This window comes from Cupressus sempervirens, chromosome 11, assembly GCF_028749045.1.
Source record: "Cupressus sempervirens isolate cs-2001-9-10 chromosome 11, ASM2874904v1, whole genome shotgun sequence".
In the NCBI taxonomy this organism is placed as follows: Eukaryota; Viridiplantae; Streptophyta; class Pinopsida; order Cupressales; family Cupressaceae; genus Cupressus; species Cupressus sempervirens.
The window spans coordinates 716,388,173-716,405,524 of NC_143128.1; positions in this window are offsets into that span (position 1 = coordinate 716,388,173).

A 17,352-nucleotide genomic window follows, 5' to 3' on the forward strand; every position below is an offset into this window, starting at 1 on the left:
TTTTATAGATCTACTAGTTATCTATTGTGATAACACAAGTGTTATTATTATTTCAAAGAATCCAGTGATGCACACTAAGACAAAGCACATTGCTATCAAGTATCAGTACTTGAGAGAATTAGTTCAAGACAAAGAAGTGAAGCTAGAATATGTGAAGAAAAAGGAACAAATTTTTGACATATTCATGAAACCATTACCCAAAGATGCTCACGAATATCTTGGTAAATTAGAGGATATTCCCCTAACTAAGGCTAATTAAGAAGCCGAGGTGCATTACATAACATGTGCTAAACATAACATTCTATACAATGGCACAAAACAACTCTACTTTGGGACATGCCTAAGGTAGAATACTTTAATATGACATAAAAGATTAGTCATAGACAGATGACAAGTATCAATCAGACATGCAAATTATATGTAATTTAGATGTATGAAGACTTTGAAGCTAAGGTAACTTGGAATTGTTGTCAAAGAGGGAGAGATTGAGATTACTGATAGAAACAAAGATTGAAGAATAAAGAGCAAGATACTATAAAGAGAGAGAATCATGAAAGAGAGAAAAATGATAGAGGGAGTCTAGAATTTTGAATGGATGCGAATCAAAATGAAATTAAGGATAGTGGTTACTCGTGGAAGGGAAATTTTTTGGATTTTATGGTAACTAAGGTATTGTTAGTATTTCAGATATTTCAGATGTTGTCATCAATGCTAAAGAGGGAGATTATTGGAAAGTTACTATTGAAACAATTTTTTTTTTGTCATTGATGTCAAATATATAGATGAGACATATTGCTACCTAATCTAAATGTCATTTTTATTTGATTAATGAAAAGGATTTGAGAGATACTTATAATTATAGCACCTAGAGGAAAGGTTGAAGTTATGTATAGGAGTTAAAATGGACATTTGATTAGATAGAATTTCATAAAGAAAATCAATTATTTATGTCAAGGAAGCTAATCCTAACTAAGAAAAAGAGTAAAATACAAAGGAGTGTCGAGTAATGTTAGTGTCAACCGAGCCTCAATTAGTGCCAAGATAATCTAGTGTTGATCGAGCATTATCATCGACTGTGCAAATTAGTTGATACTGAGCCATAAAGCCTAAATAGTGATTGAGTATTTTATTATTGACCAAGTGTTAGAATTTAGAGACTTTTGAGTAATAATAAAAGATAAAACTGAAAGAAATCATACATAAGATCAAGTTGACTCAATTGATTTCTTAGGAGATGTAAAACATTTTGAAGATAAGATTGATGAGTTGGATCACTATATTCAAGGAGGTGATTAGGTAAAGACCTAATTGAAGGATTCTAGAGTATGACCAAGAAGATGTACAGATACATTGAGTCAAGTTGAATCAAATCATAAACCCTGAGATCTATGGTGGATGTAGAAAATGGTAGAGCATAGATTGCCTATTTAAGGAGGTACAGAGCCAAACAAAGTGAGCACACACACACAAAGACAGAAAAGATAATGATGTGAGGCCTCATTTGATCTATCCTAGCATAGATGAAATATTTGCATTACGATACTTCTAATTCAATGTCATATTCATATTGCCACTTTTGAGACTATAGGGTTATGTCATATTAATATTCACATTTTGATGTTCCACACTTAAGTCTGCACATTAGGACCTAAATCAATATATTTAATGAACTCATTTTTCTTCTAATATATTGAAAATTTTTTGATAGAAATTTAATTGTAGAAATGCTTATAATTTGAAATTGTAATGTTTAAGTAGGAATTTGAGTTAAAGGATAGATTGTGATATGCACTAGGACCTAATTTAGATGCCTGGGGATTTAATAGACATAGATTCAATATTTTATCACTATGATAGAAAATAGATTATGAAGTTATTTAAAATATTAATTTGATCATGTTAATTAGATTTTAATGTTGATAAGCAGAATTTGATATTTTAAGGCTTTAAACATTTTATGTGAAAATGACTAGGAAAAGTGAGTTAATTAGAAATGATGAAGTATGAAACCCAAATGTTGAATGTGATAATTATTTATTGTACATATTTACATATTTATTAAATGATTTTCTTGGATTACTGATGCTCAAGTTTAGTGTGCAAGAATTTAACCATAGGGTTTAACGGGGAACCAAGGCTCAAGCCCATGTGAACATGACATAGCTAAGGTGGATATTTGGAAGATTTAAAGCCTCATTGTGATGTTTTTATTTTGTAAATGTGAGTTTGCAAGTGTGTAGTAAATTTAAATTTAGGAATATATTATGGACATGCCATTGTGATGTGTAATGTATTTTTATGTGTGTCACTTGAAACTTGTAATTATTTATGTGTTAATGACATGTCACCCAGGGTTTTGGTTATGGGTCCACTTAACCTTAAACCAATTGCCATTTACAAGACTAAATAAACCCACTTGGGAGAAGGGTAGGATGGCTCACCATCATGTGAATTTCGAAATCAAACTTGACAATGATTACAAGGGTCAAAATGTGGTCCCAAAATGTCATTTTTGATGAAAATAAGCCACCCATATGATGGCATAACATGTTAGGGGCATAAATTTAACCATTTTAGTGCCTAGCTAGCTTAAGGGACTCCTTAACCAATTCATTCTCCAACCAATTTGAAATTTGAGTTGTCCCATGAGTTTACCCCCAGTTTTTCCACTTAGTCAAGGTAGCAATTTTAGTAGGGACAAGGGTGTAAGAGATAGTGGCTTGATGTTTTTGCCAAAAAAGATAGTGGGAAAGTCTTTTTAGTGGACTTGGATAAACTGGTAGGGTGTTCACCCACTGTCTAAGTTTAGAGACAATTAGTATTTTGAAGGGAGAAGGACAAGGAAGGGATCTCTTCAACAACTATCATTTTCCCTTTTTCTTGGATTGAAGGTTGGTGCCCATGCCATTATTTTCATTGAAGTTGCATACTATTGTTGAATATATATTCATGTAGAAATGAAACTATGCATTGTGTATTGTGTTATAAATGTTGTAATGTGTTTATTATTACATTTTTTTCCTTGATTTTTCCTTGTTTTATTTGTTTTGACATGAGTATTGTTCATGGGTATGAGGACTTCACTCACCCTTTGGCAAGGGAAGAGAAGTTCAAGGTGAAGGGGTTAGTTTGGCTTGACAATGTAATTGAGAACCTGGAGTATGGGCTCCATTGTATGCCATAATCATCCATATATTGCTTGGGGTTGATAATGAAAGTATGGTGGAGAGAGGAATTTTATGGAGTATGAGCTCCAAGGAAGATATAGTTGATGGTAGTGTGTTTGGAGGATGATTGTGAAAGCCCCAAAAGGGCATAGAATTTTCCAATTTGTGAAAACCCCAAAATGGTATGGAAATTGTTTATTGCAAATATTGTTTGATATGGCAAGTCTCCTATTTGAAAAGCACACCTTCACACTATGTTCATGGTTCCATTAGTGAACCATCCTTCGGATTGAATTGTTCAAGTGTTGTAATGTGATGTGTATGCATTATAAGAATGGAATGAAACCCAATTTGAGCCTTGTTCCCCTAGCTCAAGGGTGGTCTCTTTGGAGGCCTATGGTTGGGTGGAGAGTACATACCCATGGTCCTTATTGTTTTGTTGTGACGTATTTGTAGATTTGATGTTCAAAGGAGCAATAGGAAAAAACTTGGAATGATCATCTTGAAGATGTTGCCTGAAGGAGAAAACTTGTCATTTTGCATTGCACAAGTATTGGAAAGTCTCTCTTTGTCCTATTCATGTGGTTAAAATGAATGATTTCATAGTAGAAAGGAAAGGATATGTCATTATGTAATCCATTTGGAAGGATGAAATCATCCTCCATGTCTTGAGCATTGTATTGCAGAGTCAAAAATCTCCCTAGTTGTATTGTGTGATGTATTTAAAAGGAGGAATCTTCCTCCATGTCATTGAACATGGTATTTTTATGGACATAGGTAGTTTCATTGTAAAATTCAATGTTATGCATATAGTTTTCATTGAAATAGAAATATTGTTTCAATATCATAGTTGTAAATGAGAGAAAAGAAATAATAGTTTCATGTGTAAAGGAATATCCATTGTTGTAAAGTCTATGTAGAAGTTATGTAATTGAGTTACTTCTCCCCATGTATATTTATGTATCAATAAATAGTTAAACTTTATAGATTCCTTATGTGAGAGAAACATTGTTAGAGTTATTCAATTTAAACTTAAGTGATTCCATTATTTTGATGCAATGGAAATAAAGGTTAGATTATATTGCAAGAGTTCATATGTATGCATGGAAAATGGTTCAATATGTTTTCAAGTAACAAGAAATTTCATATATTAGACTATTCATCCTTTAGAACATATATATTTGATCTTGTGTAATGTAATTAGTATAAATTTTCAAACAACAATAAATCTTTAGATGTGATAGATGCAAAGAATAATATCAAAACATATAACTAAGAGCATTAGAGAATACAAATCATGTTGACACAAAATTCATAGTCATGGATGAGAGGGAAGAAAAAAATGCATCAAACTCATAGCAAAACCTTGCTATAGGTGCACATTTACTTTCTGGAATTTGTATGGGAAAAGGAAAAGTATTCCACTCCATTATAGAGTAATAAAATATTCATAGGGAATATTCCTTATAATCTCTGACTTCTAAACTTAAATTAAACTATGTATAGTAACAAAAAACTTTTAATACATATATATATATATATATATATATATATATATATATATATATATATATATATATATATATATATATATATATATATATATATATATATATATATATATATATATATATATATATATATATATATATATATATATATATATATATATATATATATATATAGCATTCATGTAAGATCCCATGAGAAGTCATGTGAAGTGAAGAGAAGTCAAATTTATATAAATCTTAAAACTCTTTACATTCCCCTAGCAAGGGAAGTCGACCACCCTAATATATAACAAAGAAAAATTTAGAAAATAAAACATCAGAAAGTATTAATGGATGGGATGGGATCCTTTTTGGCCAGTGGTCCCCACCCCACATCTTACCTTCTTTCCAAGCATGTCATCCCACAAGGCGCACACTTTGAAAAGACTACATTAGTCATGAATATTTGTTGGCTAGTCCCCACTTTGGCATGTCATGGCTCCTTCCCACACAGACACCTCTTCCAAGTGCCTTTTTCCTTGAATAGAGTGATGATGATTACATGGCTTGAATAGGCTAGTAAGGAACATGGAATGGGCATGTGATCCCACTCCATCCATCGACTCAAGACAATGATAGTTGAAAGGCCCATGTACCTTTGCCACCATCATCCACATAACCCAAGGGTATAGGTATGTAAGGGGGAAATCACATTGTGGGGAGATTGGAGGGCATGTGAACCTATGAAGAGAGAGGGCATTCTTGTATGGGGGCACACATGTTTAAGTAAGATGTAAGGGTCTATTAATGGGAGGTGTTAGAAATATCAAATAGATTTTATAGTTAGTAATAGTAATAAGGTAATTAGGGATTTAGTGTTATACATTGTAGAACTTAGTGTTAAGAAATGTATGTTAGAAAATGGTTAGTAATAGGTAATTAAATAAGTTGGTAAGGAGTTGTGGTACTAATTTATTTGGTTAGTGGTTTAGGGAATTTGTTATAAATTTTATAATTAATCCTTTTATTATTATTTATAGTTGTATTATCTAAGGTGTGTTAAGATTTATTATATATGGATGATGTGTCATGTTTTATAATTATTTTACTTCATAATCTACAATCAATGAACTTGGTATATTATAGGTAATGTATAATATAGTGTGTGTGTGTGTGTGTGTGTGTGTGTGTGTGTAGAGAGAGAGAGAGAGAGAGAGAGATGTTATTGAGGATTCATTTTTTTCATCATTCATTATGAGAATTTATGACTTGTGCTCCATATAAAAATATTAATGTTATTAGAATACAAGGAATCCTATGATGATATTGATCCATATGGATTCAATATTGTTCCTCTTATTATTTGAGTACTCATTGGGTACGATCACTTTATCTTAAGATCACGTTTAGGCTATCAGTTTGAATACAAGATTCCATGTCAGTAGGTTATCTATTATCTGACCTATATGCTTTTGATTAGCATAGAATAGTGTAAGGAACTCAAAAACATATTAGAAATTTGATACGTTGATAGTTGGAGATTAGTTACTAGGAATGACTAGAAGGGATACTTAGTAATTAAATGTTTAATGGTAAGTATATTATATACATTGTTAAAGTATATAGGGATTATTAAGTAAGGGGAAATAGATTATAATTAGTTGTTAAGATAAGTAAGGGTAACTAAATTGGTATTCTTTCTTATCAATGTACACATTTTGTATTGAAATCCTTTTAACAGAGGTTGACCTAACAATCATTTGAAGAGTTAATAGTATATGTAAATCCTTTAATTAGGTGGAAATCTAAAAGGAATGATCAAAGTTATCTTACAAGGACACTCCTTACAAGGTGATTAAATCCTCTAACCAAGTCACATATAATAGTTTGTATCATAACTTTTAACAAGGTTGGCTCCTAACAGAGTTCACTTTGAAAGAGTGAAAAAGAGTGACATGTTGCTAGTGGTTTTTCCCAAATTGGGTTTCCATGTAAAATCCTAGTGGTAAACTGTGATAAATGTCTTATGAATTTTTTACATGTAATGATGTTTTTATTATGCAATACAAGTTTAGTTTATGATAGTTTGATTGTAGTGACCGAGCAACAACAGGATATGTAGGATTAGAAGAATAGTGATGTATTTAATGTTTAAATTTTCAAGTGGTACACATAGACCTTGAGTAAGTAATTCACACCCCCTCCCCCTAGTTATTATAAATATTTCTAACAATTTCCTACCCTTTTAATCAACTTTACCATAAATTTAGGTACACACATATGCATACACATATAAACATTTACATACTAGAGCTCAACACATGGTGGATCTGTTGACATTATGGTCAAGTTTGTTTATTATTGACACTTAGTCAAATGGTTAGCATCTACCAAGCTTATCTTGTAGTTTACAATTTTAACTGAGTTCTATAGTTGCTACCAAGTTCCAAAATTATTATTCAGTTCATACCAAGCTCACAATGTAAGTTTTGACCAAGCCATGCAATATTAATCAAGTGATTCAGTTTATATGCTAAATTCACTGAGTCACCAGTGTTGACTCAGTACAGACTACTTGTAAGTGATTAGTATGAACTAAGATTCTAAAAATATCGAGAGCATGATGATGTTGATTGTTGATAATAATTGCCAAGTATCAAAACTGTTGACATTATAGTCAAGTTTGTTATTAGTGACATACACTTACTCAATTAGTTAGTATCTACCAAGAATATTACATAGTTAACAAAGTTAACCAAGCATTTTAGACTCTATCGAGTTCTACAGTTTCTACTGAGTTCAAGGGACAGTATTCAATTTTCACTAAGCACTTTCTACCATGATGGTGATCAACAATGTAAACTAAACTTCATAAGGTTTATCAAGTTCCTCAGTTCAAATCAAGTTGTGCAATGCTTACCGAGTTTTTATATATAGTAATGTGATTCCAATGTTGACTGAGCCATTCAATGTTAACCAAGTGATTCAATTTATATCAAGTTCATTGTGATAGTATTGAGCGAGCTATGCAGTGTGAATCAAGTGATTCAGTTTATATTCTGAGTTTCATAGTATTCACTGAGTCACTAGTGCAAACTGAGTTTAGACTACTTGGAAGTGATTAGTGTGGATTGAGCTTCTACATCTACCAAATGCATGACAATGTTGAGCATTGACAGTGGATGCCGAGTATTAGAACCTCACTAAGCTAGTCTTCAGAACCCGAGTTCTTATAGTTGGACTAACTTTATATATTTTGTGTAAACTTGTATTGTAGCTAGCTTTGTTGATTTTTAAATTAGATTGGTATATGTATAATGTATTTTATCACATCCAAAGATAAGAAATATATATAGTATAACAATTAGAGAAGAGTAGAAGTGTGAAATATAAAGGCTACAATGGTATAAGGAGCAGCAAATATTTATCTATCATAGTAAGGTGATCATTACACTCAAAGGAATCTCATTTAGAAAACCAAGTTGCAGATCAGAGATCAACCATTGCTTCATCTTAATAGGTGGATCAGTTAAATCCTTGGATAGGTAGACTTAATAGTCTTTTGTAAATCTCTTTACCAAGTGCATGCTTCATTGTATGTTTGTAAATCCTTTTGCAAGGTGAACCTAGAAGTCGTTATTTCTCCTAAGAGGGTAGATCATCAAAAGTGATCATTGTAAGCCTTAACATGCCAATTTTGTATTGCAGTACTAAAGCTTGTGGGTATAATCCCCACCCCAATTTCACTTTCTATTTGGAGGGTTTCTAGGTCACCATATTATGTGTCAAAGTGTTATATGCTTTCAATTTTTGATGTAACTAGATCAGAATACACATAAAGGATTAAGTTTTATAAGTTATCGATTCACCCTTCCCCTCTCAGTAACTTAGCCTATCATATATATTTCCAACAATTGGTATCAGATCTTTATGGTTCTTAGGAAAGAATTTTAACAACTTTAGCAAAGATCAAAGGCTATGGAGGTATTTAGACTTGATAAGGCTATTGAAAATGAAAAAATGGACTTAGAATTGGTTATTGGGCAACTCAAGAAAAAAAAGGAGCAACTCTCTCAATTCCTAAAAAGAAGAAAATATCTTGCAATTCAAATGAATGACACACACTACATTGAAGAAAGAATTGAAGACATCCATTCAAAAATAAATTTAGTTGAAACTAATGAAGCAATCAAAGAACTATTAGAAAATAATGGTATACTTCAAGAAGAAGTAAGAAAACTAAAAAGAGAACAAGAAATTTAGTCAGTAAGATTATGTGAAGTCATGGAAGAGAAAAATAAGATAAAAGAAGAGATATAGGAAAGAACAATGAAATTCAACATCTATCCCTTCAATAGGCAGACTTCATTGATCAGATCACCAATGCAAATGAAGAAATCATGAATCTAAGATCAGAGAATGAAAGATTGTAGAATGATCTAAATACTGAAAGATAAAGCAAAGAAAGAATGATGAAATATCAAGCAGACATAGATAAACTAAATGAGAAAATCCAATACAGACAAAAGGGAAAAGCAGAAATTGGATATATAGAAGAAGGTGAATCATCCAAGCAAGGAGCTCAAAAGAATGAAAGATCTACTTGGAATCACTATGGTAAGATAGGTCATACATCGAAAAAATATTGGAGCAATTGGAAGGCTAAATTCAATGGAAAATGCTACAATTGCAATCAGCATGGTCATAGATTTAATGAATACGAAGAGAAACCTAAGTTTGAAGGCAAATGTCACAATTATAAGAAGCATGGGCATAAATCCTTAGAGTGTAAACTAAAATATTAATCGCAGCAGAACAGATTGTGAAAGTTAGATGTGTTGGGACTATAACACTCGGTGCAGATGTCATTATTGTGGAGAATTTGGATATTGGAATGACTTGTGTAAAACATCACATGAGGACAAGAGACACCACCAGAAGATGTTTCATTTGTATAGAACTTGGTCATCTTGCCAAGAACTAAATGAATACTAGAAGAATTGAAAATGAAAATAAGGAAAAAGATGATAACATCAAAAAGAAAATGAGATAGCAATGTATTCAAAAATCTTCTAAGAATTCAAGTTTGAGTAATGAAGAAAATGTCACTCAAGAATTAGGTGACTCAAGTATTTCTACTTGATCTCTCACAAGGAGAACTAGAACTAGGATTCTAAAGTAGACATCTTAAATCAGTTCCACTCAGCATAATGGAAAGATCCATATCAGCATTTAAGATGTGAAGGGATCACTGAGCATTCAAAAGATGCAAATCATTACTAGATGAGGTTGGGTTGTAGACCTTACTGAGTGAGTTCAAGTTGCAAGACACTATTGAGAAAAGGTCAGGTGTAACTCATTATTTTGTGGAAACTAAGTCATAGATTTTCCTACTGAGTATTCAATGTAGGAAGAGTGGAAAATAGTCTGTCATTTGAGAAAACAATCATACTAGGAATTTATGGCAATTAAAAGATGAAATTTGATAAAAGGGGTGATATTGAATTCATTTGACACCACAAATTTTCAAAATCTATTTGTGCAAAGTGATTTTTGAAGCATCTGAGTGATTCGTGCAAATTACTATTGAAGATTTTTGTATCTTTGCAAACCTTACCGAGTGATGACATCCTCTAGTAGTAAGACTCAGAAAGAGTCAAAGATGTTAATTCAAGGCATGAAATGGAAGGCACCAAACTTTAAGCTAAGTATGGCTATTGCGAAAACCCTAGATCTGAGTGGAGCACAATCTCAAATTCCTTTGAAGGTACTATTGATTAATGATATTCATTCATATTTTTGTTGTGCTATTCAAGATATTAGAACTCTTGAAATGGATGAGTCATTAGAGAAATTGTGTGTGAATGGTGCACTAAAACTAGAATATCAACACCTTGAAGATAAAGGTTTGACTCATATTCCTCACATGCCACAAGATTTTCAAATTAAATGGATAATATTTATCCTCAATGGTGTGCATAATGGACAGTTGTGGTTGGAGCAACCTATTGTGATAGCTAAGAAGATGATCCATAGGATCACTAGTCTTCCTATATTGACAAAAGAAAAAACAACTAAAACCCTAAGTCAAGTTGAACTAGAAAAGAAAACCCTTGCCAAGTGGGATGGAAGGGCAATGAAGATAAGATGTGTTATATATATAGAATTGATGTTCAGGATATATATCATTGCACACAAAATATACAGCTCAAGTAAACTCAACAACATATCATGTGAAGCTATTGATCTCACATATAAAGTGGTCAAGAATAATATGTCATTTAACCTTGATGAGTTCATGTTGAATCAGTTCAACAATTGGTATCACAACATCGTGTTGGAAATATAAGACGAGTAATTGAGAAGTGAGGGGTGAATCAGTTACTACAAAAATAAATCTAGATCCCTTAGATGTCAGTACAAAATAATTCTGTGAAAACTTAATTCAGTTGATGCTCAATGAACATAAATATTGTAACTTGCTAAACACTGTAAATTCTCAACAATTACTTAACATGCAAATCTTAAGATGTTATTTGTGATTATGATTACTTTAATGTAGCTACAAACACATAAAAGAAATGAACACATTTGACACCAAGATTTAATGTAGAAACCCAATTTGGGAAAAACCACCAATTGCAACTAGTTATTGTTTTCACTCTTCTGAAGTGAGCCCTATTAAGAGCCAACCCTATTAAAGGTTACAAAACACACTGTTAGGTGTGACCCTATTAGGGGATTTAATCACCCTGTTAGGAGTGGCCTTGTTAGAGGTCTTTAAATAATTCAATACAGCTGCCACCTTGTTAGAGGATTTACAAATAGATGTTAAGTGAACTCTATTAAGAGATTTAGATCACTGCCACAATGGTTAGAGAGTAACAATGACATGACCTGATTTGAATGCAACTAAATTGCTGATTATAGATCTCAATTTTGGCTTGTACTTGATCCTTATTGATCAAATGTATCCTTTAATCTTCATAAGGATATTCTACTTATCCTTCAAATTTTCTTCCCTTTAACATCATTGAATCTTCAAAAATCTTCCATGCATTCACACATACTACACACTTTCTAGCCCACAACTTGACCTTTATTTATATCTTTTATTTTGTCAAGTCAACTCAAATATAACTTAGAATAATTAATATTCATCTTCTCAGTCGACTAGAACCAACAAACAAATAAATTGAACTCAATATGCTAAAACAAGAAAGTCCTTCATTAGCTGACCCTGCTCGGTATAAACTAACTCAGAAATGATTTTCCTATGTTAACCAAGTGATGGAGAGCATAAGAACTTCAAAGAAAAATCCTGGTAAGTTAGGTTCACTATTGTCTTTTTTTCTTTGTGCAAAATTTCTTCCCATCAAAAGGTACTGTTGGGACTAAAAATTGCATCCTTCATTTTTAGTCACATTTCAATTTTTTTTAGAAAATCAGGCCTATAAATGCTTATTTGATGCAAATGTACTTGACTATACTTTTGAGCCCTATAAGGTGTTGAATGCTTCTAACACCTTCCATTCAGCCCATCCACTTGTTCCTTGATGATAAATTGACATTCTGAGTCATTTGGCGAAGTCTTATTTTGAGCTGGTGTCATTTTTGTATTTTCATGTAAGTGTCAAACAGCGACAGGAGGCTGTGTTTGCATCTGAATATCTTTAACCCAGAATTGTGTCATGACCTTCTACTTTGGGAGTATCTAGTGTCTGTACATAAGAACCTATGTTTCAAATTTCAAGTAATTTTTATTCCATTTGAATTGGTTTCGAGTCCCTCAAAGTCGGTAGTTTATTGTTTTTATGCTTATGCACTTTGCATATAATTCTAGGAAGCCCTGTTTGACAGGTTGTAACTTTTGACCAGTTGACCCAAATGTTGAAATTCCTATTGAATTCTATTTTAAATGTCAGAAACTTGTTATGTTTCAAGTTTCAACTCTTGACGAATCCATTTGATCAGTTTTCAAATGTGATTCCAAATGGAATTTCTATCTTTTTACTGGTGTCAGCATTTGCAGATTGTTTGGTAGCCCTGTTCGTGATTTCATAACTTGAGATCTATGATTGGTAAGATTGAATGGATTGTACCTCTGTATTTTCCACTAAAAATGCTCCAAGTGTGTCAATTTGCAAGTCATGACAAATCAATATGCACACTTTTCTAGGTCATTTCCATTTGCAAAAATCGCTTTTCTGATAATGTTTCCCATCCACAAAATCCAGGTAGCCTACTTTGACTGATTTCCATTTGCATCCTATGATTCATCATGAGCCCAAATCACATATTCATACTCTCCTCATGAAAGAGAATGAGTGTCCTAGTTTTCCTTTCCCCATGTGCTCATTTGCATAGTTTTTTGAGCCAAATCTAAACCCAGTTTGTTGTTTTCTGACATGTTTTCTTGCAGGTAAATATGAGAAGGAAACTTTGACAGTCAATATCTTTTGACCTCAAATTTTTTATGAGACTAGATTTGATAAGGTAGAAGTGTGCGGAATAGAGAATTAGCGTGCTAGTTTCCAGAGCCTGATCAGGTGATTTGGTCAATTTTTAAGGGCAGTCAATGGACCTCCTAACACCAATTTGACAATTTGATAGGAGGCGATAAAATGATTTTTTAACGATCAATCTGTGATCAAAATTGATTCAAATCAATCTGAGAAGGTCAGTGGATTAGTTTGAAGGTTTAGTTGTCCGGAAACGAATTTTTTTTTAGCCGGACCCACTTTGGGGTCCGATTATCTCTATCTGATTAATAAAACATTTGGATTTGAAGATGTTTTAAAAAAGGGAAGAGAGGTCATAATGGTTTTAAAATCATTGCAAAAATGATTTTGAATTGAGAGAGGTGTACAGAATAAACTTGAGAAACATTCCTCCCTTTTATAACTTAAATGATTATAAAAGAATTGTAACGATCCCAACATGTTTGAAGGTTAAGTGTTTTTGAGTTTTTGACTCTCAATAATTTGGGATAGTTTTAAAAAGTATTGACATCTTTCAAAGACAAGGATCAATCTAAGCAGCTAGGGCACAAAGAGCCTCACATAGTCAAGCATGTGGAAATAGCCAAAGACTCAAACAGATCAATAAAGTATTCTATGAAGTAAAAATATCACAAGTCATGTTTAAAAGGGAGATGCTAGTTTTTGGCAAGCATGGAACTGTTCATGCAAGAGAAATTTAAAAATACTACTATCCACCTACATGGGCATAGCACGCAATTTCAAAAGACATAATAGTCAGCGCAGTATTAAAAAGAAGCCCAACACAGTAAATAAGGAAATGGCCTGTAATAGAACGGATGAATCTCCACGCATGGAGCCCAAACCATGGCAAGTAAAGAAAAATGCATGAAGGCATGGAGGATCAGTTAACGCATGAAGTTTCAAAGGAGCCACCAGCAATGCAAGAAATTAGCAGCTCACATGTGTTTCAAAGGAACAAAGGAAGATGCTATCTCAAAGAAAGACCCCCCTGGCACGTTAATGAACAAAGAGATCAGGCCATTAAAAGCCAGAGCCAGCTAAGAACATCAAAGGTCTAAGCTAGACAAAAAGATAGCAAAAGGAAAAGAGCCTTCCCACATGGATTCAAAGGAAAGCTGGTTATGCATGTGAACTCATGCATTTAAAAAAAAAAGAACAAGGCATTGAGAAGAGCAGACCGCTTTTTTAAAAGAGTCTGGTTGGGAATAAAGAAAAAGCCATCAATTTAAAAGGAAGAAACCTACATTTTTAAAAGTGAAGCTACCCCTGCATTTGAATATACAAACTAGCTCCATTAAAAGAAGTCATGGCAGATGTGAGGGGCTCAAGCATTAAAATAGAGCTCCATGCTATATAAGTTAAAGCCAAATATAGAGAAACAACACTAGCACAGTAAAAGAAAGCACAGAGCTTTTCATATGCAGGTCAAGAATTATGATGTTTCTCAACTGAATTTTAATATTTCTTCATTGAGTTGGCAGAGGTGACCACAAAGTTACATGTAGGGCAGTGCCAGTTATAGGAAAGTCGCTCATGTCCAAGCAATGCAAAAAGGAAAGGCATCATGTGATAAAAGAAGTAAAGAGGAAAATCACATAGAACATGCATAGGGAGCAAGCTATCCATGATGAAGTTATAGTTTGTAACAAAGGAAGTCACAGCGTATAATGGAGATGCCTTTCATAGGGGAATGCATTCAGAGTTTTTATCCCACATTGCCCGTGTAAGGGGCATTTTAACTCTTTAAATACTTTTTCACTCCATTACATAGTGTCAACAAGACATCGCCTTTTCAAAAGGCAAGGGTCATGTGCATGGGGCTCGATGACATCAGTGGGAGGAAACCAATGCTAAATTTGAATTGAAAATGTAAGCATGATGATGTGGATCCGAGCGATGAGATGCTGACACGTGGACAATCTTGCAGTTGTCGCTATGTCACCAAGGGAAGTTGCTCGCTTGATAACCATAGCAACATAGCGACCAAGGTAGGTGGAGCTGACATTTCAATGAGCGAGCGTAGATGTGGTAGCTAACAGATGATGAAAGAGATGTGGAATTCAAGTGTTGAGATCATGACATGTGTAAGATTGTGTGGATATCGCTATCTCGCCATAAGAAGATGCATGATGGTTAACTATAGCGACATGGTGAGGGTTGATATGGCGATGACACATGGTAGGTCATGTAGATTAGGCAAGCCAATCAATGAGTGAAACGTGCCATCAAGCTGGTCAAACTTGGGGTTGACCCCAAATTCAAAGGATGAGCAACAATTTGGAGCTAGTAAAAATGATATTTTATTATTTTTTACAAATACTGCACCTGCAATCCAGCTCTTAAATTAAAGCAGGCATTATTCTAAAGTTTTAACTTTAGATTTCAAATTTTAATTTTCAAAGATGTTGTAGACTGAGTGTTATACCAAGGGAGCATTTTTCAAATTGAGATTCTGGGCATTTTTGGAAGGCTAGATATGCACTCCAATATACCGTCAGAATCGGGAAGTTCCAAATATGAAGTCAGTTTGTGCATAGGTGCTCACTGGTTCGAGCTATAGGCCAATTTTTGAAATCTGAGGTATTGGTAGCAGAACAAGAAAACTTGATCATGGACCATCAAAGTTGGTTACAGGGTAGATCTGAAGACTTTTTGGAATCTGAATGTGAAGAAAATACATTTTGAGATGTTTTCTTAGCTTCTTGAGGTTATAGTAATTGGTTTTTCACTTTTTACCATGAATTCATGTTAGTATCAAGAATTAGTTACATCTTATCATCATTACATTTTGAGATATTTCTTGCTTTGAGAGGCAAAATGAAGGGATTTGATTTTCAGTTATAGAGAGAAGGTAGAAAGAGGTTTTTGATCTTCTTGGGAAAGAATTTTGAAGGGACACATATCAATTGCAAAATGAATCTGAGAATTTCTTCCTCTGTATTTATTCTATTCTTCTTCTCTTTTGTAAGGGTTGGAATTTTGGAAAGTTTTCTCTAGAGTGAAGATAGTTAGCAGAATTGGCCTTGGAATTGATGAAGTCTAAATGGAAGATCTAGGATGTGCTGGTTCCAGACCATGAAGCTTTTTGTTTGGCTGTGATACCCCCTTCCCATCCCATCAGCTTCTCATTCCCGCCATTTTCTCTCTTGTATGACAACATTTTCTCATTGTATAGTCTAGTTTATTAGGTTCTTTATGAGTCAATTTCATGCATTTTTTTATGTATTATTTCAAGGAAGTCAATACAAGGAACAATAAGTGCTTAGTTTCAGTTCGAATCTTGTCTCCTTTCTTAGTTGAGCTGTGATGTTTTATGGTCTTTGAACAAAGAGCCTAGATCATAAGTGCAGTCCCTTAAGGTTGTATGTTGTTTCATAGTTGCTTGTAATTCAAGGAATTATGCAAATGCTTCAAAGATTCAATAGGGTTGTAGGTTTATTGAGGGAAAATCAAGTAAGAATGAGATTTAGTTGAACATTGACGTCTATTTACAAGGTGAATAGATAGATCATATATTTGAATATATGAATACATATCAGATATCCAAAATGCATGAGGGAGATTCATGAATTGCCCAATGGATGAGGCACTGATCTATGATCAGATCATAAGTCTATTTATTATACATGGTTTTCATCAAATTTCCCCACCCACATAAAATCAAATCAAATTCAAATCATCTTTACATTTTATGTTGAAGAGCTAGAATAGTCAAACCCTCACTCAACTTCTGCATTGCATAGATTTTCATTCAGCTATTGTAGATCTTTGTTATTGCATGAGTTATTAGGAGAGATAAGGGGTTTCAATCTGCTTTATATTAGATTTAGTGTATTCTTTGATAAATGGTACCATATAAAGAATCTATAGGTCCACCCACCTAGGTTTAGCAGAGCCCGAAGTAGAAGAAGGGTCATGCCTTATAGTTGGCCTATTGTTAGAAATGGCATGTTGAAAATGGGAGTTAGCTGCCCCTAGACATGTCACTTTCTTAGTGGGATAATTGAAAACCTTCCAAAATTTTCAAACACCAATAGGTAAAATTGTATGAAGGAAAGATGTACCTATTCTATATCAAATAAATGAGTACATTATTGAAATGGGAAAAAACTATGTTAGTATTATGGGGGTAAGAGTTCAAAGTTGTGTCACCTTTTAGGCTAACTTTTTAGAATGACTAAATTTGAGTAT